Source organism: Prionailurus bengalensis, chromosome D3, assembly GCF_016509475.1.
Source record: "Prionailurus bengalensis isolate Pbe53 chromosome D3, Fcat_Pben_1.1_paternal_pri, whole genome shotgun sequence".
NCBI classification, from domain to species: domain Eukaryota; kingdom Metazoa; phylum Chordata; class Mammalia; order Carnivora; family Felidae; genus Prionailurus; species Prionailurus bengalensis.
In genome coordinates this window covers 17,231,715-17,255,261 of record NC_057356.1, presented here as the reverse complement: position 1 = coordinate 17,255,261, position 23,547 = coordinate 17,231,715, and the positions used below count along the sequence as shown (strand labels likewise).

Sequence of the window (23,547 nt, the reverse complement as noted above, 5' to 3'; positions counted from 1 at the left end):
TTTTTTTGAGTTTTATTTATTTATTTTGAGAGAGACAGGTTGAGGGGGAAGGGGCAGAGAGAGAGATAGGGAGAGAGAGAGAATCCCAAGCGGGCCCTGCACTGCCTGCACAGAGCCCGATGCAGGCTCGAACTCATGAAACTACACGACCATGACCTGAGCTGAAACCAAGAGTCGGACGTTTAACCGACTGAGCCACCCTGGTGCCCCTACATGGATTGTGTTTCAATAAATACAGTATGGTTCTGTAAATGTGTTTTCTCTGCCTTATGATCTTCTTAATACCATTTTCTTTTCTCTAACTTACATTATTGTAAGAATACAGTATATAATCCATATAATATACAACATATGTGCTGTGTGGCCAGTAAGACTTTTGGACAAGAGTAAGCTATTAGTATTTAAATTTGGGGGGAGTCGGAACGCCTGGGTGGCCCAGTCAGTTAAGTGTCCAACTTCAGCTCAGGTCATGATCTCATAGTTCAGGAGTTTAAGCCCCACATCGGGCTCTGTGCTGACAGCTCAGAGCCTGGAGCCTGCTTCGGATTCTGTGTCTCCTCTCTCTCTCTCTCTGCCCCTCCCCTGGTCGTGCTCTGTCTCTGTCTCTCAAAAATGAATAAACAGAAAAAAAATTATAGATAAAAAATAAATAAATTTGGGGGGAGTCAAAAGTTATATGTGGAATTTAGACTGTGCACGGTGCCTCGACCCCTGCATTATTCAAGTGTCACCTGCCCTGTGGATCTACAGTTAGTTAAAAACACGGGTTCCTGGACTCCCTTCAGACCTTTCAAAATGGACTCTTTAGGAATGAGGTGTGGGAATCTGCATTTTGATATTCTCCTTTCGAGACCATTCTGAAGCCCTAGCCACTGACCACACTCTTCACAGGAGAGCACTCACATTGTTGTTAAGTGCAAAGGGTACGCGTGTAAAGCATGAGCCTGTATTTGACAAAGAGTAGAGATCTCAGATAGGGACAGAAGGACCGTCTGGAAGAACATGTGAACAGAGGAAAGTCTCCACTCAGGGCAGAGTTACGGAGCTGGATCTCTATCTATATTGCTGGATCACCGTGCACTGCGCCTGTGTTCCCTGGTCATCAGAAAAGGCAGCAAGGATCTTTTAATGCAAATATCCTTGGAAGAGAAAGAGGGTATTAGCAGCTGGAAGGCAACGTTGAAAAGAGATTTCTGGCGGCCGCAGCTGGCTGACAGCAAAGGCTTGTGGGAAAACGGCTCTGGTATAGGCAAGCTAAGGGGGCCATGGGGGAGGTGTGGCAATCTCAGCAGCCAGAAGTGCCAGGATCTAGGTCTTTCCGTTTCCACAACCTGCAGTCTTGATCTCTGTGCCGGACCATTGTGGCCGGTTCCAACGGTGGCCGCAATTCTTATCCCTCCCCATGCCCACATCCTTGCCCACGTGACCACGGTGCTTCCTCTCTCTTTCTCGGCTCAACCGTGTGACTTGCTTCGGCCAATGGCATTTTAGCACACACACATTGGGATAACTCCAGAATCCGGTACCCGCACCAAAGCTTGTAAGTAATAAAAATAATTTACCGAACCACATACCAGGAATTCTACTCGTGCTTTAATCCTCACAGGACAGTGCAGTGGGGGAATCATTATTATAGGATTGGAAAAAAAAAAAAAAAAAAGGACAAGTGATCGTTCTAGAAAAAAGCCGTAACGCAGGTAAAAGATAAAACCCATACCGTATTAGGGTAATGTCCACACTATAGGAAAGAGCTCTCACAAATTAACAAGTGACAAATGATCCAATAGAAAAATGAACAAAGGATGAGAATTCACAGAAGAAATCTGAGTGGCCAACAAATAAATACAGGCAAACATGCTTAAATTCTCTACAAGTTAGGGAAATGCAAGTTCAAGTGACGATGAAACACCATTTTGTGCCCATTGAACTGGCAAACATTTTAAAGAGCTATAACACCTCCTGCTGGCAGAGATGAGGGGAAAGAGACTCCCAGGAATGGCTGGTAGATGATTAGAAACTGGCTCAGGAAATTATTTGCTTCCCCAAGTTAACGAAGGTAGATAATGTCAGAGTCATCCTTCAAATCGGGTGGGTTGAACTCCAAAGTTCACACTGTCAACCACTGAATAAATGGAAGGAATTTAGTAATCTAATCTGGAGTATTTCAGGCTGCCTTTTTCTTCTTCTTTTTTGAAATTAAACCAACAGAAGCCTCTCTTCAAAGAGCATCTTCCAGAAAACCCAGTCCCATGAAAGAAATAACAAAAGAACCGTGGCGTTGAAGCGGGGCGGGGGGGGGCGCCCCATTTCTGCTACCGGGCCTCTTCCTCGTTACAGAGCCAGTGAATCTCTAGAGCTCCATGGAGCAGAGTTTGAAAACAATTGGTCAAGCCAAACCCCATCATTCTACAGACGGGAGCAAGTAAATGGGCCAGAGAGGGCAGGGATGGCTTGACGTCACACAGCTCATCATGGCAGAGCTGGGACTAGGACCTGGGTCTTCCTGCCATTAGAACAGCACTCCTTTTGTGGTGTGATTCTCAAGGTTCGTAAGAATCCTGCCATAAGCGTCCTCATAGTTATCATTCGCTTGAGCATCTTCCAAGTGCCCGGCAATGTGCATTCATCATGTCCAGTCCTCAGAACCACAAGGTAACGGACTCGGAGGTGGTGGGACATACCCAGTGTCACAGCGCTAAGGAGTAGCAGAGGCAGGATTCGAACCCAGGTCTAATCTGAATGTGAAATGGGAGTGCTTGCCACTGGACCAAATGATCCTAGGTAATGCGGCCGTTTGCTGTGGACGGTACGGGGGGATGGGAGAGGGGTTGTAGCCCAGCACTAGCAAAGCATGTGTGGCCCTACCCCCCACCTGTCATGTTCTGCTCTTCCTTTCTTTTTTAAATTTTTAAAATGTTTTGTTTATTTTTGAGAGAGAGAGCATGAGCGGGGGGGGGGCACAGAGAGAGGGGGACAGAAGATCAGAAGCAGGCTATGCACTCAGAGCAGCAAGCCCCATGTGGGGCTCCAACTCAAGAACTGCGAGATCATGACCTGGACCGAAGTCCGACGCTCAACTTGACTGAACCACCCAGGCACCCCCGTGTTCTGCTCTTCTGATAGGATCTTCACCATTCTCTCTGGGCATGAGCTCCCTACCCCCTCAGCATCCAGCACGGCCCATACTGGATGCTTAACATCTGTTATGCGCATTCTCAGAGGCCAGCTATAAGGTCACCTATGCAGACAGAGGGCTGGAGGCAGAGAGTCCTGGGTTCACAACCTAATTCCGATGTTTCCCAGCTGACAACTTAACCCACTTCTCCACGCCTGCTCCTTTATAGATAAATCATGTTTCTACAATAATATTGCAGCATTAAGTAGGAAGCCTTGGGATGCGGATAACAGAAACCCCCACCTATCCTGGAGGAAACCTCTTACCCCACAGAGTGTGAAGTCCAAGGATAGAGTGGCCTTTGCACTTAAAGACTTGGCAGCTCGGGGCGCCTGGGTGGCTCAGTCGGTTGGGCGGCCGACTTCGGCTCAGGTCATGGTCTCGCGGTTCGTGAGTTCGAGCCCCGCGTCGGGCTCTGTGCTGACGGCTCGGAGCCTGGAGCCTGCTTCGGATTCTGTGTCTCCCTCTCTCTCTGCTCCTCCCCTGCTCATGCTCTGTCTCTCTGTGTCCTTCAAAACTAAATAAAAACATTAAAAAAAAAAAAAAAGACTTAGCAGCTCAATGATATCAGGGAGGATATAGTCCCCATCTCTCCATTCTGCCATTGCCGGAGCGAGTTTCATCTCTTACCTTGCAGCACGTGTCAAGATGGCTGTCAGAAGCGTGGCTGTCACACCGGCACATACTGCAAACGCTGGGGAGCAGCACCCACCCCTTCCTCCAGCTCCTTCTTAGTCGTGAGGGAAAGTTCCTCAAAGGCCACGGACAGATTTCTCCCTCACTTCTCATTGGGCAGAACTGGGTCACATGCTAACCCCTCAACCAATTATCCGCAAGAGAATCGTATGGCCGGGATTAGCTTGAACCAATCATCTGCCGCGCGGGGGCTGATGGGAAGCCAACCACCTACCCTAAAAAAGATACGTGGAAGGAGGATCTGCCGTGCCAAACGGCCAGCACAGTGGACATTCTGCTTCCTTCAGCTTTGAACCCCCAGCTCAGGACCCTGAAGACACTCAGCAATTAGTGAGTGGGTGAGTCAGTGAAGAATCTTTCCTCCCCCTACTCTCTGCTTTGCCCAAGTCAGTCATCTCTCGATGACCTCAATGCCCAAACGAAGCCACAAAAGGGTGGTGTGGCTGGAACAAATTGGGAAATAACTGGAACTCCCTGGGAAGCGCTACTGAAGGAATGAGTGGATCTGGGCCAGGCCTGCTGTTGTCTGTGTCCGAAAATACTCCTCAACTCATCACCAGGCTCCCCTGGGCGAGGGTGGACACCACAGGACTGACCTGTCGATTTTGTCATTGGTGGTGTTGCTGCTTCTGTTTTAAATGAACTGTTCCTGGTATTGAGATGATTTTGGAAGCCTTGTTTATCAATATGGCTAAGAACAGCCATTGGTGCCCAGAGTAAATAGCCACCCTGGTTTTAGCAGCGGAACAACCAAGAATTTCAGCCACAGGAAACTGAACGGGCAATGTCGGGCCCTGAGTATTGGAATTTGGGCGGTTATTGTCCAACACGGGGGCTGTCTCCTTATTTTCCCTCACGCTGGACCCGCGGTGGGGGTGTGAGGGTGGCCGTCTTCACATTCCAGCAGCAAATTAATCTTGGTCCGGAAATTCAGCCAGAGACTACCTCGTCAGAACCCCACTGATACAAAACATACAGTGTCCTATGGACAGTCACCAATCTCTAAGATGCTCTGTGATTGGAGACAGCCTTCTGTGCGAAATACGGAAGGCAATGTTGGGTAGGTGGTGGAATCACATGGCCAGCAGCCACGCTAGGAATCCTGGCAGCCGTGGGAGTGACACAATTCTTCCGCCTTTCTCCACCCGTGCTATTGGGCTGGGCCGTGTGACTTGCTTTGGCCGATGGGATATTTTGAGATAACTGTGGGCCAGTTCTGAGCGCAAGCCTTAGGCGGGCCCTGAGTTTTCACTCGCCTCTCTTGAAATTTCTGTTCCCTGCCTTCAGAGGAGCATGTCTTAGGTGAGCACCGGTCCCAGGATAAAAGACAAGGGAGATGGTTAAACCCAACCCGCAGAACCGTCCCCAACGGATCCAGGAAACTGTGAGAGGGAACAAAAAATAAATGCTTTTATAAATCACACAGACTGTTGGCATGATGGCAGCAAATGCCGACTGATACAGAAATCTGATCGCTAATCATAGTAAAAATAATAACCGATCATAAATATTGGGCCTTTACTATATGGCAGGCTGTACTTGTCATAACAACCCCATGACACAGGGATGGCCTCCATTTTATATACGAGAAAACCGAGGCTCTGAGAAAGTAGGGAACTTGCCCAAGGTCACACACCAGAAACCTACGGACGGTGGATGGGGGACGGTGATGGCCCCAAAGGCAGGGCTCTCCCCATCTCCTCATCCAACCCAAGCAAATGATCAATGATGGAAGGGTAGTTCTTTCAGGGTACAAGACCCCTGTCCTGCCATCTGAGCACAGGTAGGAAAGTAGGAGACTTTTCTGGAAAGCCCCTCTCCAGAGACCCAATGGAGTCAACCTCGAACTTGAAACTCTTTGGAAGCCTGGTGGTCCCAGGTGCATGAGTCATTGTCACCTGGGTGGTGGTTGCTGCCTGCTGCCATGTGAGCGTCCCACAAGGACAGACAAATGCAAGCTTGCTCCCTGTTGCGAGGGCTGACATTTGATTCTTGGAAGCATTTCTTGAGCACCTACTACCTACCAGATGGAAAAGGGATGGCAAAACCTGAGGCTCTTTCTAGATAAGAGAAGGAAAGCACATTTTCAAAGTCCCCAGCATCACATCCCAACCTCTCCTCTTCCGGTCTCGAACAAGTCCTATTGTCGTTTGTGACCACCCTCTGCTCCCTTCTGCCCCTCACTCACCCTAGACTCCGGTGCCTGGCAATTATTTCAATCCAAGCCTTTGCTTAACTTGTCCCTAGGGTGTTCTTCTCCCTCTTCTATTTCAATGATCACATTTCTGTTCGTCATGAAAGACCTAATTCGAAGTTCACCTTCTCAGGTGCTTCTTCCTCCTGTGAGCTCTTGACTGCTCATCTCGCCAGCTGATCTAGATGGAGGCCTGTCTTTCCCATAAGTCCACGGGTTTCCCAAGGATGGAGACCGTCCCTTGCTTGTCATGTATCACGCTGCATCCCAGCATGCAGCATGATGCCAGGCACTGGGTAGACAATCTGGAAACGGCGCTTTATTGCTGTAGAACACTTTGCAGTGTATGAACTGCCAGACAGCTCAAGGGTCGTGTCTCAGACCCCGTGACTGTGACTATGGGCAGTTACTCACCTCTCGGAGCACCTGCTTGATGCTATTGTTGGAGGATTCCAGGAGATCATCCCCTGAAAGCAACTAGCAGAATGCCTGGCTCATAGTTGGCCCTCCAAAAATGCCATCTACTCACAGGACTGGTGTTATCATTTATCACGTTAGATTCTGGGGTAATAAACGTTGACAACTCTGCATTGTAGGAGTCAGAAAACTTTCTCTCTAACCGCCTGAAAGTCAATATTTTAGGCTTTGTGGACCATATGGTGTCTGTCCCACTACTCATCTGTGCTTTTGTAGCATTGAAAGCAGCCACAGACCATGTGTAAATGAATGTGCGTGGCTGAGTGCCAATAAAACTTTATTTACATAAACTGGCAGCGGGCCGGATTTGGACCAAGGGCTATAGTTCGCTGACCTTGGCTGCAGGAAATTAGAGGAAACCAGAGATGGAATGTCCACTGTGCCTATTCAAGGTTGCAGTTCTCTAAGTTGGATCTCGGGCTGCTAGCATCGATTACGGAGTCACCACCGAGGAAGACGACTGCAGAGGGGAAGGGAGGGGAGGAGACATTCCCGACGTGCCAAGTAGAGGAAGAAGTCATAACGCATCGAAGCATGGGCTTTGGATTCCGACACACATCAGACAGAACCCAGCTCCATCACCTGCTGTGTGTGACTTTGGGCAAGGGACCCCTCTCCACGCAAGCCTCAATTTCCTCATTTACAAAATGGACATAATAACAACTTCTGTTTCACAGGCTTTGGGAGGGTAAATCCCATCAAGCGCTTAGCTACCATGCCACAATTCATAGAAGCATCTTCAAAATGCCAAAGAGAGTATTACCTAGACCCTGGGCAGCAGGAAGAAAACAAAATCGAAATGGAAAATGCTGACCTTCTATTAGCTTCTAATACATGGAATTTCTCAGCAAGACCTTGTAAACCGCTTAACTTTCGGCGAGGCTGACATTTGGGGGATGATCAACTCAGGTGTTTCTCATAGCCAAGAAGCTTTTTTTAAGAGGACACCAAGGCTCTCAGCGCGGCAATTCCACACCTCTAATCTCACTCCTTACAGGTTCACGCAGAGGATGGGGTCACAGCACCTCTGGGGCTCCAAGGCCCACCCTTCACCAGGCACTGGCCTCCCCCCCACCCCCCAGTGTGGTGGGAAATGCATGGGGAGAAGCCCCCTGGGTGGGTATTGTTCACTTGCCGATCTGGAGAGAGATTCACAGAAAAACACGGATTAACACTGGCAAGCAAGAGGATTAAAAAAGACTTCAGAGGGTAAAGAGAAATGAATGCTGATCTATTGGATACTTACTTCTGCACCCGGAACACCAGGTTTTCTCCCGATTCCAATAAGCTCTTTAAAAAATTCATGAGGTTTTTTTGTTTCTCTGCTTATTTATTCGAGTCCCCAGGATAAACTCATGAAAAGCAGCTTCTCGTCGCGGGCATCCTGGGGGAAGGTATAATTTGTATAGTTCAGGCTAATAAATTACACAATGTCAACATGTTCTGTCACTAATGTCCCACGGCAATCCCAGGCCCTATTAATGAGGGGTGGCCAGAGTAAGTGAGCATTCTCTGGCTTCCTCTTCCTTTACTTTGTTTCCTTCCCTTCCATTCCTGAGGGGCTTCCTGGTGCCAGGCACGGGGGACATAGAGATAAAAAGGCTATGGAAGGTCACGGCCAGGTGGGAAAGAGGACGCTTCAATGGAGAGCGCACTGAGGCAGTGTGCCAGGTGCAGGAATAGAGGCCGAGAGGCATCCTCAGGCAGCATTCATGAGGCACCTGCTGTATACTCCGAGCTGCCCTGGGGATGAGGGCAGGCAGGAAGCAGCTCCTGGACGAACTACCACCCCATGCCAATCATCTACCTCGTGCCTCCCAGGCCCCCACTTAACTTGGACCCACGAGCCCCACACACGGCAGACCAGAAAAAACGAATACTTTCACCTGTAAGGATACAAAACCTAGAAACTACCCAGTGTTCCACAACAGGGAGCCCGTTATGCAAATGAGAGTACTTGGTGGCACATCACATAGCCATTAACAAGGAAGAAGGTTGTGTAGCTACGTGGAAGAAACGCTTAGAAAATAACCCCGAGAATGGAAGGTGAATGATCCATATTTTACCAGATGAGATGATGAAAAAAAAAAAAAAACAACACAACTCACCAGGATCCTGCTGTCCAAGAGAGTGGGACCTGGAGGGAAAGGGGGAGATGGGAAGTGCGAGAGAAGGAAGGAAGAAAATGAGAGAAAGAGAAAGAAGGAATGGCCAAGAAAAAGGTAAAAGGAAGGGAAAGAGAAGGCTGACTGGGCCTCTAACTCACATCTGTTCGAGAAGACACCTCGGCCAGGACCCAGCTAGGATGCTCCGCCTGCACAGTTAACTCCTTTAAAAAGCTGTTGTCCTTGGGGCGCCTGGGTGGCGCAGTCGGTTAAGCATCCAATTTCAGCCAGGTCACGATCTCGCGGTCCGTGAGTTCGAGCCCCGGGTCAGGCTCTGGGCTGATGGCTCAGAGCCTGGAGCCTGGTTCCGATTCTGTGTCTCCTTCTCTGTCTGCCCCTCCCCCGTTCGTGCTCTGTCTCTCTCTGTCCCAAAAATAAATAAACGTTGAAAAAAAAAAAAAAAGCTGTTGTCCTTGGGGCGCAGGAGTGGCTCTGTTGGTTGAGCGTCCGATTCTCGATTTCCGCTCAGGTCATGGTCTCACGGTTTGTGGGATGGATCCCTACATCAGGCTCTGTGCAGACGGCACAGAGCCTGCTTGGGATTCTCTCCCTCCCTTTCTCTCTGCCCCTCCCCTGCGGCGCGCTCTCTCTCTAAATAAATAAACTTAAAAAAAAAAAAAATCTGTTGTCCTTGATGGACTCGGAGCCAGAGCTTCCGGAAACCGCAGCCTGCGGACTCCCTGGGGCTGTCCTGGGCCTGAGGCAGGCTCATGCCAAGGAGCCCAGGGCGGAGGAATGGGGTCGGCCCCCTGGCCACTCTGTGGCCAGTCTCAGGCTGTCAAAATCCAAAGCGCACCTGGACTCACCTCTTAAGGCATTGGCAAAACCCGGGGATTTTACTGCAGGTATAGCGGAGGCCAGAGGATGGAGATTACAGAGCCCATCTGTGAGCAAAGCTTCCTAAAACTCCCCTTCCGGTGTTTCTGTCTTCACCAGATTTGCATGATTTTTGGGCCGCTGCCACAACTCTCTTTTGTCCCCTCTGCCAGCTTTGTCCACTCAGGCTGGTTTCTCTCTGCACCTTGCTTCTCCAAACCCCCTGTGTGCACACCCAACCGGCGATGAGGACCAAGCCCTGGCTGGTAACCACGCCCACCTATCCTGCTTCTCCAGCCTGCCCCCCCCCCCCCGGCCAATTTCTTCCCCAAGGGTCCCAAGTTCCTCAAGCTTTTTTTCCGTCTAGCATCATATGGGAATATGGTGAGTGACATCCTCTTTGGTGAACAGGATGGGCTCTAAATTCCGACTTAATCTTTGCAGGCTGGGTGACCTCAGGCAAGTGACAAGTCTGTTTTTGCCTCCAGACCTGTTTTTCCATCTATACAACGAGGATAGTATAAGCACCCGCCCATTAAGATTGCTGTGAGTATTCAGAGTCGATGCATGCAAAATTCTGGTATGTGGAGAGTGTGCAGTAACCATCAGTACTATGATTTATCCACTGGAAAATTCCGTGAGGTCAGTAGGGCAAGGGCTACGGTTCTCATTTTCTAATGAACAAACCAAGGACCAGAGCACTGAGCTGACTTGCCCCAGGCCGCACAGCACAGTCAGCTGAGCCAGAGGTCAAACCTGGTTCTTGAGCCCAGAACCTTCAGATTTCAGTCCAGCTCCTTGAGGTCGAGCCCTGGGAAGGCAGGAGCCAGTGAGTGCGGGCCCCCACATCTTGGGCGTTGGTTAAGCATTCTTGAGAGGAGATAGTGCTTCCTGGCTCCAGTATTCAGAGCCTTGACGTTAAATCATGATAATGTATGACATGGGATTGTGCTGCCTGCTAGCACCTGACAATCGCATTTCTTCTAGGCACAACTCCAGAGAGCCCATTTTGCTATTCTCAGCAGAGTCTGGAGTGTCCTTACCCCAGCCCCCCTGCTTGGGACAGGAAGTTTGGTGCCCTCACGAGCCATTTCTCATGGCAGCCACTCGAGGATCTCCTTGTTTTAAGATTTTATTTTTAAGTAATCTCTACACCCGACGTGGGGCTCGAACCCCCAACCCTGAGATTAAGAGTCGCACGCTCCACCGACTGAGCCAGCCAGGCGCCCCGAGGATATCCTATATCATTTGTAGTTTAGCTGCATGGTGCCCCTCTTTGGCATACTGGCATCCCTACACGAAAGCGCAGAATTCAAAGCTCGTCACTGGACGCCCAACTAGCTGTCAGGATTCCCTCCCCTCCCCCTGCCATCATCACTCATGGTACTTCACAGTCTAGCGTGGTGGTCAGAAAATTCTGGAGTCAGACAGCCGTGGGTTCAAAGCTTAGGTGAGACACTGAGTCTGAATTTGGGGAAATGACTTAGTCTCTCTGGGTCTCCATTGCTTCGTCTGTTTAATGGATATTTGAATAATGGAAAGGGGACAAATAATACTTCATAGGGCTGCAGGAATTCAGTAAGATTGTATCAGTTAGCTATGGCTACAGTGCCACGTAACAAATAACCCCACAACGTGACCATCGGCAATCCACAGAAGAAATAGAAGTAGCCACCACATACATGAAAATGCTTCACAGCAACAGTAAACAAAGAAAGTTAACTAAAGAAAACCCAAGATATCATTCTTCACCTGTACCTAATTGGTAATTTTTTTAAAGATAGACTGAACTTTTTTAGAAAAGTTTTACACTGACAGAAAATTTGAGAAGAGAGTATGGAGACTTCCCACATATCCCCGCTCAGTTTTGCCTATTAGTATCATCTTACCTCAATACGGTACATTTGTTACAGCTGATGAGCTGATACTGATGCATAATTATTAACCAGACTTCATATTTTATTCACATTTTCCTTACTTTTCACTTAACTTCCCTTCTGGCATCCAGAATCCCATCCACGATGGCACCTTTCATATAGTTGTCACGTCTCCTTAGGTTTCACAGACTTGCCTCATTTTGGATGACCCTGACACTTTTCGGGAGTACTGGTTAGGTATTTTGTAGAATGTCTCTATTAGTACCAAAAAAAATTTTTTTTTTTTAAGTTCTCATTCGTTTATTTAAGTAATGTCTACACCCAACATGGGGCTCGAACTCATGAGATCAAGAGTCGCACGTTCTTCCAACTGGGCCAGCTAGGCACCCTTGTCTGATTTTTTTTCCTTAATGAATTGACTGGGGTTATGGCTTTTGGGGAGGAAGACTGGAGAGAGAAAATTTTCATCACATCATATCAAGGATACATAGCATTAACATGACACATGACCCCTGATGTGGGCCTTGATCCCATCTGGCTGAGGTAGTGTCTGTCAGATTTCTCCACTGTCAAGGTGCTCATTTGCCCCCTTTCCATCCCATACACTTTGGAGGGAAGTTAACGTGCACAGCCCACACTTGGCCCACACTTGAGAAGTGAAGAGTTATGCTCCCCCTCCTTGAGGGCAGACTATCTACATAAATTATTTGGAATTCTTCCGCATGGGATACTTGTGTCTCTTTCCCATTTAAGTTATTCAATCATTTATTTATATCAGTATGGACTCATGGCTATTTGTTTTACACGTTGAGTTATAATCCAATAATTCTTTATTTATCTGGTTCACATTGTCCCAGCTTGGGCCCCTGGGAGATTCTCAGTTGGTTCCTTTGTTCCTTTGACATACCCCAATTTCTTTTTCGTTTTTAGTTTGAAGCGCATTCTTACAGTATGGCAGGATAAGGTGCTCCTGGCTCACCTTGCATATTTACCGTCCTGGTCATTGAATCAGCCATTTCTCCTACAATCCCTTGTTCCTTTTATGGGAGAATGGGGTTTTAAACCAAGACCCGGGCGTTAGATGTTTGTGTTGCTACTGGGTGTCATTGCTTCTAGGCCCTCTCAGTGAAGAGCAGGAACTGTCAGCACGCTGACCTACATATACACAAGTGTATATAAATATTTCTGTGTGTAACAATATGTATGGGGTACATGGGTGGTTCAGTCGGTTGAGTGTCCAACTTTCGATTTTGGCTCAGGTCATGCTCCCATGGGATCAAGCCCTGAGTCAGCCTCCGCCCTGAGCATGGCGTCTGCTTAAAATTCTCTCTCTCTCTCTCTCTCTCTCTCTCTCCCTCTGTCCCTCTCCCCTGTTCATACTCGCTCTCTCTAAAATAAAAAAGAAACACACACAAAAACCCCAGCATGTACATATATTAAGCTATACATGAGTTCATACTGATGTCCCCAGCTCTAATCCATTACCACACGAGTCATCTAGCCTCCTACCCTTGTTCATTTTATACTTCAACAATGAGAAGCCTGGCTCCCACCATGCACCATCCATTCACGTAATTCTTCAATTCCGGTAGCCTTTAGTCTCTCAGACTCTGCACGTTTCCAAAGTTACTTAGGTCAGCACCTTTTCTTCCTACCCCCTTTAGTTTGGCGGTTTCACACATTTGTGGATTCTTTATCACAGGCATCACAGCAAGCAGGAGCTGGTGCTGACCTTCATGAGGACGTGGGGCAAGTTCAAGGCAACACCAGCCAGAATATCAAGTGATACTAAGGCATTTGGTATAGAAATTAGCTGCAGGGCCTCACATAAACTTCTCTCTCATGTTAGAGAATTTGCTAGGCATCATTTACTCCTTCCCCACAATTATCCATGCCCTGGGGATCAAAGGTGTTTCAGACATGGATCTAGCCAAGTTCAGGAAGGCATGGAAGGCACAGGCATAGCTCACCTTAATACCAGGCAGACAATGAAACACAACAGGAGAGTGAAGTTCAGAAAACAAAGCCTTCACTTCCAGCAGGGCTTAGAGCCCCTGGGAAGATCTGGGAACTTTGGGCAAGATGACGTCCAGGAAGCTGAACGAGAAGAACCTTCTCTGTGAGCAAACCATGGGGATGGAGAAAACTAAGAGTCTTGTGAATGGAGTCTAGTTTTCTGACATCATGTTTTAAAGATCTTTGTTTTTTTAAATTTACTTATTTTTTTTTTATTTTTTAAATTCTTTTTTCAACGTTTATTTATTTTTGGGACAGAGAGAGACAGAGCATGAACGGGGGAGGGGCAGAGAGAGAGGGAGACACAGAATCGGAAACAGGCTCCAGGCTCTGAGCCATCAGCCCAGAGCCTGACGCGGGGCTCGAACTCACGGACTGCGAGATCGTGACCTGGCTGAAGTCGGACGCTTAACCGACTGCGCCACCCAGGCGCCCCAAGTTTACTTATTTTTGAGAGAGTGACAGAATGGGCAGAGGAGGGGCAGAGAGAGAGGGGGACAGAGGATCTGAAGCAGGCTCTGTGCTGACAGCAGAGAGGCCAAGGCAGGGCTCAAACTCACAAACCGTGAGCTCTTGACCTGAGCTGAAGTCGGAAGCTTAACCGACTGAGCCACCCAGGCCCCCTTCTGACATCATTTTATTCCACGTTTCAAAACAGAAATAGCCTTATCATTTCTATGCCTAGGAAAGGATGTCAGGATGTCAGGCTCATAAAAAAAAAAAATAGCTGTATATATTCCACTGCGGGGCAGAGGTATATTTTACAAAATCTGTCTCATTGGTCAGACATTTGTGTGACTTACAAGCTTTCACTCACAAGCTTTCAAGTGACCCTATAATACAAATATTTGCACTTGTCCAATTTTTGCCTTAGGATAAATCCCTAGTAGTGAATAGTTGGACCAAAGAGTCTGGACATTCTAAATTCTCAGTATCTACTGCAAAATTTCCCTACAGGGACCAATTTATACACTAAGGCATGAGAGTGGCCATGTGTCCACAATTGTATTGGTGACAATAACTTCCTGTTATCATTCTTCTTAATCTGCTTACTACGTGGGACGCTGCCGCAGAACCTCATGAGCCACATGGTATCGCCTTGTCTGTCACCATTCACCTTCTGCCTTCCTCCCCCGACTGAGCTCTGGGGGCTCGAAAGCTTCCCCAATCCCCCACATACCACACCTGGAAATGTCTCTGGACTCTGTCCTCCCGGGTGACAACGTGAAAACAGACGGCTCATCAGCTCAGCCTGAAAGCAGTCTGTTCATGGTGTCCTTCAGGTCAGGTACAGAAAACCTGGGCTGGAGGCAAGGAGGCCTGTGCTGTGATGGAGGGAAGGCCTGGCCTTTAAGAAGAATATGTCATTCACGCCCCCAGTGCGTGCCGGCATTTCTGCAGTTACGTCTGTGTGTTCCCTTCGTGCAGATCACTTAGGGCCTCAGACGGAGCTCTGCTGTGAGCATCCCCGTCACCATGGGCACACACATCCTAGCCACTTGGAACCGATGTTTCCATAACTGGGGTGGCAGGATGGTGGGAAACCCTGGGATCTTGAGAGAAGGGGCTTAGGGGTGGTTTGAACAAAGAACAGGCGTATCATTTCTCATTCCAAGCCTCCCTACGCGTTGAGAAAACAGGCTCAGTAAGGAGGAAAAGTGAAGCCCAGGAAAGGGGAGACATCTGCCTGGGGCTGCACAGCAAATCACCCTGCCTAAACCCTTAAGAGCCTGAGTCCTCATCAGACCTGGCTGCCTCCCCGACGGCAAACTCCTTGTTCTAAATCTCAGCACGCAGGGAGACTCACGCAGAGGCCTGTTTATGCTGTTGCATTACCAAGCTTTTAAAAGTCCAGATGGTTCCAGTTGTAGGGATCTACAGGCCGTAAAACTATCATGCTCACAACGCAGTGTCTCTCAAGGTAATGATGTAATCTGTTTGCAGAAAAAGGCCCCTGGTCCAGGCTGTCATGAGGGCTGTCACTGCACGAGCCTCCGCCAGGGTAGCGGGGGGTGGGGGTGTGTGTGTGGGGGGTGTGGTGTGTGCTCATAATGGGGCAGTGTGGAGTAACCCTCCTCTAGGTCGGCATTCTCCAGCACACAGGGGCCCAATGTGCTTGGGGAGAGCGGCGATCAGATCTGTGTGCCTAGTTCACGTCCTCGATCTCCTCCCTGCGCAGAACCGCAAGGCAACGTCCGTGGGCCCTCTCCCAGCTCCCCTGCGCGCAATTTACGCCGCCTGGAGTGCCCTCCCCTACATTCGCCTTCAAATCCAGTTTAGGACTTGGGCACAAGCCCCGCCTCTGAGTGTCTGACCCAGGCCAAGCCACTTCACCTGTCTGAGATTGTCTTTGCTCTTCTCTAAGTTGGTGTCAGTAATAGATCCAGCTCCGCAGTGCTGTTAACAAAGATTAAGCAAAATAATCCTCACGGGCTGCAGTGAGGGCATGCTGGCTGTAACAAAACCCCATTCAGATTAGTTGAAGCTAAACTCAGGAGGGTGAGGGTCTACTCAAAATGGTTATAAGCCCAGGGTGCCTGGGTGGCTCAGCCGCTTAAGTGTCTGACTTGGGCTCAGGGCACGATCTCACAGTTCGTGGGTTCGAGCCCCAGGTCAGGCTCTGTGCTGACAGCTCAGAGCCTGGAGCCTGCTTCAGATTCTGTGTCTCCCTCTCTCTCTGCCCCTGCCCTGCTCGCACTCTGTCTCAGTCTCTCAAAAAGTGAATAAACGTTAAAAAAAATTTTTTTTTAAATGGGGATAAGCCCGATCTTAAATTTCGGGTGTAAAAAAGCGACATCACGTTAACATGCCAGTTGATGGCTCAAGGCCCCTGCACACAAGGACATCCACCTCTTCCTGTTAAAAATCCCACCCACACTGACCATTCCTGGGTGGTTCATGGATCCACCTGCAGGGAGGGGCTTCCACAGCAGAGAATGACTCACCTGGTGTCCCAGAGGACCACCTCACCCCCCTGGGGACCACGCTGAGTCCCCGGATCAGTGCTCCGCCTCAGCCTTTTCAGTCACATTCTGCTTCCCAGGAACCTGGAGTAAGTTCGGTGAGGTCAGGAACCGTGTTTGTCTTATTTGTCACTGTGTGCCCAGCATCCAGAACAAGGACTTGGCACACAGCATCCATTATATGTTGAAGGGATGAATGGGGGGGGGTGTGTGTGTGGATGGATGGGTGAATGAACAGATGAATGGATTGATGGATATATGGATGAATGATTGGATGGCCATATGGATTCATGAATGGATGGATGGGTGGAAGGATGGCAGGAAAGAAAGAAGGAGGAAAGGAAGGAAGAAAAGGAAAGATGAATGGATGGATGGACAGACAACTCAAGGTGTGAAATATCAGCCCCCAAGTCATGCTTCAGAAAATTTTATAAGTAAACACCTTTGGTAATTTAGCATTTTGGAACAGCTGGACATATATCTTTTTTAAATAGAAAAAGTAAATCGGGGGAGCCTGGCTGGCTCAGTGAGTTAAGCGTCTGACTCTTGATTTCAGCTCAGGTCATGATCTCACGATTCAGGGGTTCGAGCCTACGTGGGACCCTACGTGGGATTCTCTCTCCCTCTCACTCTGCCCTTCCCCGACCCCACTGCACACATTCTTTCTCTCAAAATAAATAAATAAGCTTTAAAAAAAAATTTTAAGAAGGAAATCAACATCTTTAAAATCATAGCCTAGGAACTTGCTGATTCTGCATGAATTTGCCTTCTCGCTGTGTTATGTAATGATCATAGTTATGCATGTAAATATATTTCTAAAACACGGTCTCTAATTACACAGATGTGATCTGTGTTGATGATTCTGGGAAAGAGGTTAAAAGTCACCAGAAAGGGAACAATAGCAAACGTTTACGGAGTGTCCACTAAGCATCACGTTGTTTTATTAAAATGCTACCCTGTCGGGGTGCCTGGGTGGCTCAGTCGGTGGGGTTAACTGTCTGACTTTTGATCTCGGCTCAGGTAATGATCTCACAGCTTCATGAGTTTGAGCCCCACATCAGGCTACACACTGTCAGTGCGGAGTCTGCTTGGGATTCTCTCTCCCTCTCTCTCTCTCTCTCTCTCTCTCTTCCCCCCACCCCCACTCCTGCTCTCAATCTCTCTCAGAATAAATTTAAAAGAATTTTTTTTTAATGCTACCCTGTCAGATTCTCTCAGTTCTGCACCGAGAATAATTTCATGCCCGGTTTTCAGGTGAGGGAACTCAGATGCCATGAGGTTTCATGTCCTGTGGGAGGCCACACAGCTGGTACATGGCAGGGCTGGCTTTGAATTCAGCTTTGCTCAGTCCCCCACGGCCTGCCTGGGAAGAGGGCCTTCTGGAGGCGCAGGTACGGGGTGACCATTGTTTTAGGACTGTGCTTACCTGTGCTGGCTCGCTAATCTCACAGCAATCCTGTAAGGAAGGAACTGTTATTATCCTCACCTGGCAGGTGAGGAAACTGAGTTTCAGAGCTGAACACCACTTCTGAGGTTGTTGATTTAATCCGCATGAAAGCTTTTCAAGGTCAACCGGATCTCGGGGCAATATGGCCCTAGAGAAGGCAGACAATGGGCTCCAGGGCCTCCTGGGATCGCTCTGTGCCCTAAATTCCTTCATTACACTCTCCTTGGAGTCACGGTGTTTTGACTCTGGTTAAAATGCAAATCGTACCTGGAGGGATAACACAGAAAGCCATTATTGGCCTGGAATAAAGCCAGGCCACATTCGCGTCCAAATTCCATTTTCAATACCTTTGGGTTTCTTTCTAATAACTTGAGAATGTTTTTCTGCAAGTAATTCATGTTCATTGTAGAAATTTAGGAAACGTAGAGAGGCAAAAAAAAAAAAAAAAGAAGAAAGAAAAAAAATTGCTTGAAATCTTTCTGAGGCAGCCATGTCTTTCCATTTCATCTAGTAGCCGTGCTCAAATTTAAAACCATACATGTCTCACTCTCCACCCAGCTAATTAGTGGCTGACGCCATCCCCAGGCTGGGGGTGGGGGTGGGGGTGAGGGGAGGAGCATGTGACCCAGAAATGGCCAATTAGAGCATCCCAGCCCTGGCCACAGTGATTGGTTCATGGAAGGGAGCACAACCAATCCCAGCCAATTAGAGCTCTGCCCAGAACTTGCCCTGGAATCAGAGAGAAAGAGGCTTTTTTTTCTTCTTCTTCTTTTTTTTTCTTTTTACTTGTCCTAAGTTGCAAAGAGGTTGGGAGCAGGGAGTGGCCAGTCTTGCCTCAGTGTGTGGAGAGTTTGCCTGAGAATGAAGCCAACTCCACAGAAGAAAGGAGAGCTGAGACAGGGAGAGAGAGATTTCTGACATTGTCTGAGCACCTGGATCCAACTACACCTGAAGTCAGTATTTTAATAGAGTCTTAAGTTATTAAATTGAGCCATATGCAATTCCAACAGTTGGCAACTTTTGACCCCCTCCCCCCAAAGACAATTTCATATCATTCAGCTTAATACACGAGACAACAAATCCCCTTCCCTACTTAAATGAGTTTAAACTGAGTTTCTGAGCCTTGCAACTGAAAGAATCCTGTTCAATATACCCATCATCCAAAGAAAATCAACAGTCACATTTTGCTCTATCTCTTCCCATACTTCTCTGCGTGCCTGTATTTGTGTATGTTTGCATACTAGATCATAGCATAGTGTAATGCAGTATAATAACTTTGTGACATTTTAATTTAACTTACTATCTGTGTAATTCGTTGTTCCATATCTGCCTTCTCCTAGGCACTGGAAGTTCAATACCTGCCTTCCCTTGTGGAGAACACAGCGGCAGGACCATACTAGGTGCTCAATAAACATTTGTTGCCCGTATCAATACAGGTATATACTCGGGTGCCTGGCTGGTTTAGTCGGTAGAGCGTGCGACTCTTGACCTCGGGGTTGCGAGGTTGAGCCCCATGTTGGGTGTAGAGATTGCTTAAAAATAAAACCTGGAAAAGAAATACAGGTATATACTACAAAGTGGGATCCAGCGTGAGAGAATGATTTAGAGAAAAGCCTGTCTGCAGCCTGGCATACATCTACTCCATAAAAGTGAGATATACTGTCCCATTAGAATAGGGTCCACGTGCACAGCAAACAATGAAAACTGAACACCTGCATTAAAATTTACACGGGAGGCCAGCTAACCCTAGCAGGCTAGATGGAAGACCGGCACTTGCTGAGGAGAATGTGTTCAACTTACCAGCTTTTCAAAAACGTTGGCAGGGGCCAGGTTGGGGATGGGCACAGGAAAGAAATCCAATGGCAGGATTCGTGATTTGAAACCCGTAGAAAGAGGTTCAGCAGAGGACTTTTTCTGTATCTTGCGAACGTTCATTGCTTAGGTCACAGGTTGGTGACTCATTACTGCCCCCTCCAGGTGGTATGGGGAAATGCAGGGGAAGAAATGAAATGCAGTCGGTCAAGCCATTAGTTGTGCTACTGCGTTTATCATAGGCTCAGGGATGATCAGAACCTGGAGCTATGCTCTCTCGTTATTTCAACCATCATCAGTCTTCATCTCAACAGCAGTAAGAGTGGCTGTGGGGAATAGCCAGGCAAGGGGCTGAGAGCTTTCCATGCATTATCTCATTATCTCTTACAATACCCCCGGAAATGGATACTTTTAGGGACCCGTGTTACACATGGGGAAGCAGATGCTCAGACAGGTGAAGCCACTTGCTCAAGAGCACATAGCTGGTAAATGGCGGAGCTAGGACTCAAACCCAAGGTCTTCTGACCCTTTCTGCTCTGCTGATTTTCCAGATGATCTACTCCCCCCCCCCCACCCCATCGTACAAGTGAGGACAATGAGGCTCTGAACAGCCCCCGGAGCTCTGAAGTTGGCGGGGATCCCAAATAGCTATGAAGACCTTTACAAAGTTACACTTACGTTTGGCTTTCCAAAAATGATCCCAAGCAGAGGATGGGAGGGGTCCCGATGCAGTGACCCCCGGTGGGGTCAATCAGAAGAAACTTGCTAATGTTGGCATCGTATGCAAGTACTGATTGGGAGGGCAGCCAAGGGCAATCCACCGCAGAGAAATTTCACCCGAGGCCGCAGGACAGGGATGGGGGGGCTACACGAGAGACTGGTCACCACCACGCCATCTACGCTGGCAACAAGCTGAGTCCCTGTAAGGGTCTGCCCCTACATAAACGGAGGGGCAAACTATGGTGGACCCACACCAGGGAGCACCGTCGGGCAGTCCTAGATGCGGACACGACAGCACGGGTGGATGTTAATAGCACAGCACCACGAAGGAAACAATAAGCAGGATGCAACCCACAGCACCGTACCGTTCCGGTAAATAAAAAAAACACATGCACACAAAACATGTTTTCCGGGGACAAATATAAATAAAAGGACATCAAACGGATCAGACTGGCTGCCTATGGGGCATGTACGGGAGGGGTGGACAAGAGTGGGGCGTGAGGATAAATGGAAAAGAATGAATGAATGAATGACACACGGAAGACGCTTGCAGACAGTGATGTGAATGTGTCCTAAGCCAGGAAACATGAGCACCTCAGCCTCAGCACCCCAGGTTGGAAACAATAAAACTCGAGACAAAATCACCCTACTAGGCTCATATGCAAAACAAAGTCCTAGCAGAAGGAGCCCAGCGTTTTTGAAACCCCTACTGTGTGTCAGGCACTGTGCTACGGGTGTGTTATCTCATTTGCTCTTTGACAGAATATGGGAGGGCAGTGTTGTGTGTTTTACAGGTGGGGACGGTGGAAGAGAGAGGGAAACAGCCTGTGGTGGGGCGGGTATTCACAGGAGGAGTGCATTTCTCACCTGGGAACCCGAAGCCGAAGCCATTTGCTTTCAGGCAGCCCTGGTGAAGCCACACTCCGTAGGGTCTATTTTCCTTTTAGGGAGTGGAAGGACATCATCAGATGATAGTAAGAGAAAAATTGTGACAGTTCCACAGGATGGCCCCATTCTTTTGGAAAAAACGTGTGTCATGTGATTTTGCCTGGAAAACGAGCTGGACACAGGTCCACGCGCTAGCAGGGAGTTCCTGGGAGCAGGGATGAGTCTCTGCTGGGCACCCCTGTCTACACTACCCGCTCCCGGGCTGACCCACAGAAGGGCTCACTACACATTCACACGCATGGTTCCTTAGGCAGGAAGCTCACGCGTTTCTCTACACCTTTATGTATCATCTGCATGTCTTAGAAGAGCATAAATCGCTCTTCTAATCAAAAAGGAGCCATAAAGCATTTCCTGTGTGGAAGGAAAATGTTTGCTTCCTGTGAATGAGCAGAGGGATTCTGAGGCCAGCCCTGCCTGAGACTCCTGTCTCCCGGGGTAACTGATGATTGCAGGGACCCCGACCATCTGTAGCACCTAATGGGAGCAGAGTTCAGGGCGGAGGGCTCCAGGGGGAAAAGGCAACTTGAGGAGGGTGGCGTCTTGGTTAACCCAAGCCTTGGAGCCTAACTCCAGACGAGCATGTGATGCAGGGCGTGCTCTTTGACCACGAAACCTCTGCTTCCACACCTGCGAAGTGGGCTGGATGCCAGCCATGGCATGAAGGTTAAATGAGAGAGTGCACGGAAGGGGTTTAGCACCAAGCTTAGCACCAAGCAGGGGCTCGACACATAATACTCTCGTTACTGTGGCTGGGGGCCAAGCGAGCGCCTCAGCTGGCAGGAGCAGCAGGGACAAAGGTACTCAGCACGACTGTGCCGCATCCTGTAGGGCTCTTGTTTTCAGATTTCTACTTTTAAGGAATCAGAGCTGGGGTGGCTGATCCCTTGTCCTTCCCAGCCTCCTCCAGAGCTGTGCCAAAGGGGCCTTAATTCCTGGATAAAAAAGGCAATAAGGGATCATCTGGGCCAGTTTCGTCCCCGGAGCACTCCGTGTGCTGAGGAAACACAGGAATTATAGCACAGCCCACAGCTTCCAGGCCGGGGCCCCAGACCGGGTGACTAGAAATTAAGAGAGAAGATTCTAGAAACAGACAGAGTAGGAGTTGTCTGAGGATGGGAGCCAGCTTTACCCAGACCAAAGCCCTGGGAATAAACAGACGCCCCCCCACCCCCACCCCACGTAGGAGATCCTGGCAGGAGTCCTTGAGGACAGACAGACACACACACACACACACACACACACACACACACACAAGCTCAGGGAGCTCTATTTAGAATTTCTTTCTTTCACCTCAGTCAAGTCAGAAATGACACCCACGATTGTCCAGCCACAATCCACAATCCCTTTAAAGTAATAGAAACATTGGGGCACCTGGGTGGCTCGGTTAAGTATCCGACCTCGGCTCAGGTCACCATCTCCCGCTTCGTGAGTTCAAGCCCCGCTTCGGGCTCTGAGTGCGTGGACAGGGCAGAGCCTGCTTTCATCTCTCTCTCTCAAAATAAATAAACTGAAAACAAAAAACAAAAAACTTTTTTTTTTTTTTCAGTAACACACACATAAAGTAATACACACATTATGCCGTATTGAGTGATTTCTAGGAGCCAGGCACTGTGCTAACATCTTTACAGGAATCAGCTCATGTAATCCTCCCAATACCAGGTAGCGATTAGGATTCCGACAGGTTGCAAGGACAAGAAATAAAGTAACCATGGCTTAAGGAAGGAAGCTTGCTTATGTATTTATTTATTTATTTATTTATTTATTTATTTTTAAGTAGGCTTCATGCCCAGACTGGAGCCCAATATGGGGCTCTCATGACTGTGAGATCAAGACCTGAGCTGAGATCAAGAGTCAGACGCTTAACCGACTGAGCCACCCAGGCGCCCCAGAAAGCTTATTTTTCTCTCATGGTGAAATGAGTTCAGAAACAGCTGGTCCAAGACAGATGCCAATGACTAGAGTTCCTTCTTTCTTGGAGGTTCTGTCATCCTCAGCATGTGGCTCTCTCCTCATGGCCCAAAATGGCTGCTTCAGCTCCTGCATCACAACCACATTCCAGTCAGCAGGCAGGAGACCTCTTAGGGTCCTTCCAGGCAGTTGCAGGTGACATTTGTTTACACGTCTCCCTGGCCAGAATTAGTCCCATGACTGCCTTGAGCCACAGGAAGTGATGGAAAAATAAAGGCTTTACTCCAGGTGACCATGAGTCCATGTCCAAGTTAGGGAAGGAAACGAGAGTGT

The 23,547-nt window shown here is 48.5% G+C and overlaps 1 long non-coding RNA gene across 1 annotated transcript; it reads left to right on the top strand.

The window, feature by feature from the left end:
- The first annotated feature begins 4,092 nt into the window (after nt 1–4,092).
- Nucleotides 4,093–20,803, top strand: LOC122470327. Its single transcript, XR_006293897.1, has 4 exons — nt 4,093–4,209; nt 9,968–10,069; nt 19,167–19,262; nt 20,190–20,803. It is a non-coding gene; the product is annotated as an uncharacterized LOC122470327 (long non-coding RNA).
- Nucleotides 20,804–23,547: the final 2,744 nt, after the last annotated feature.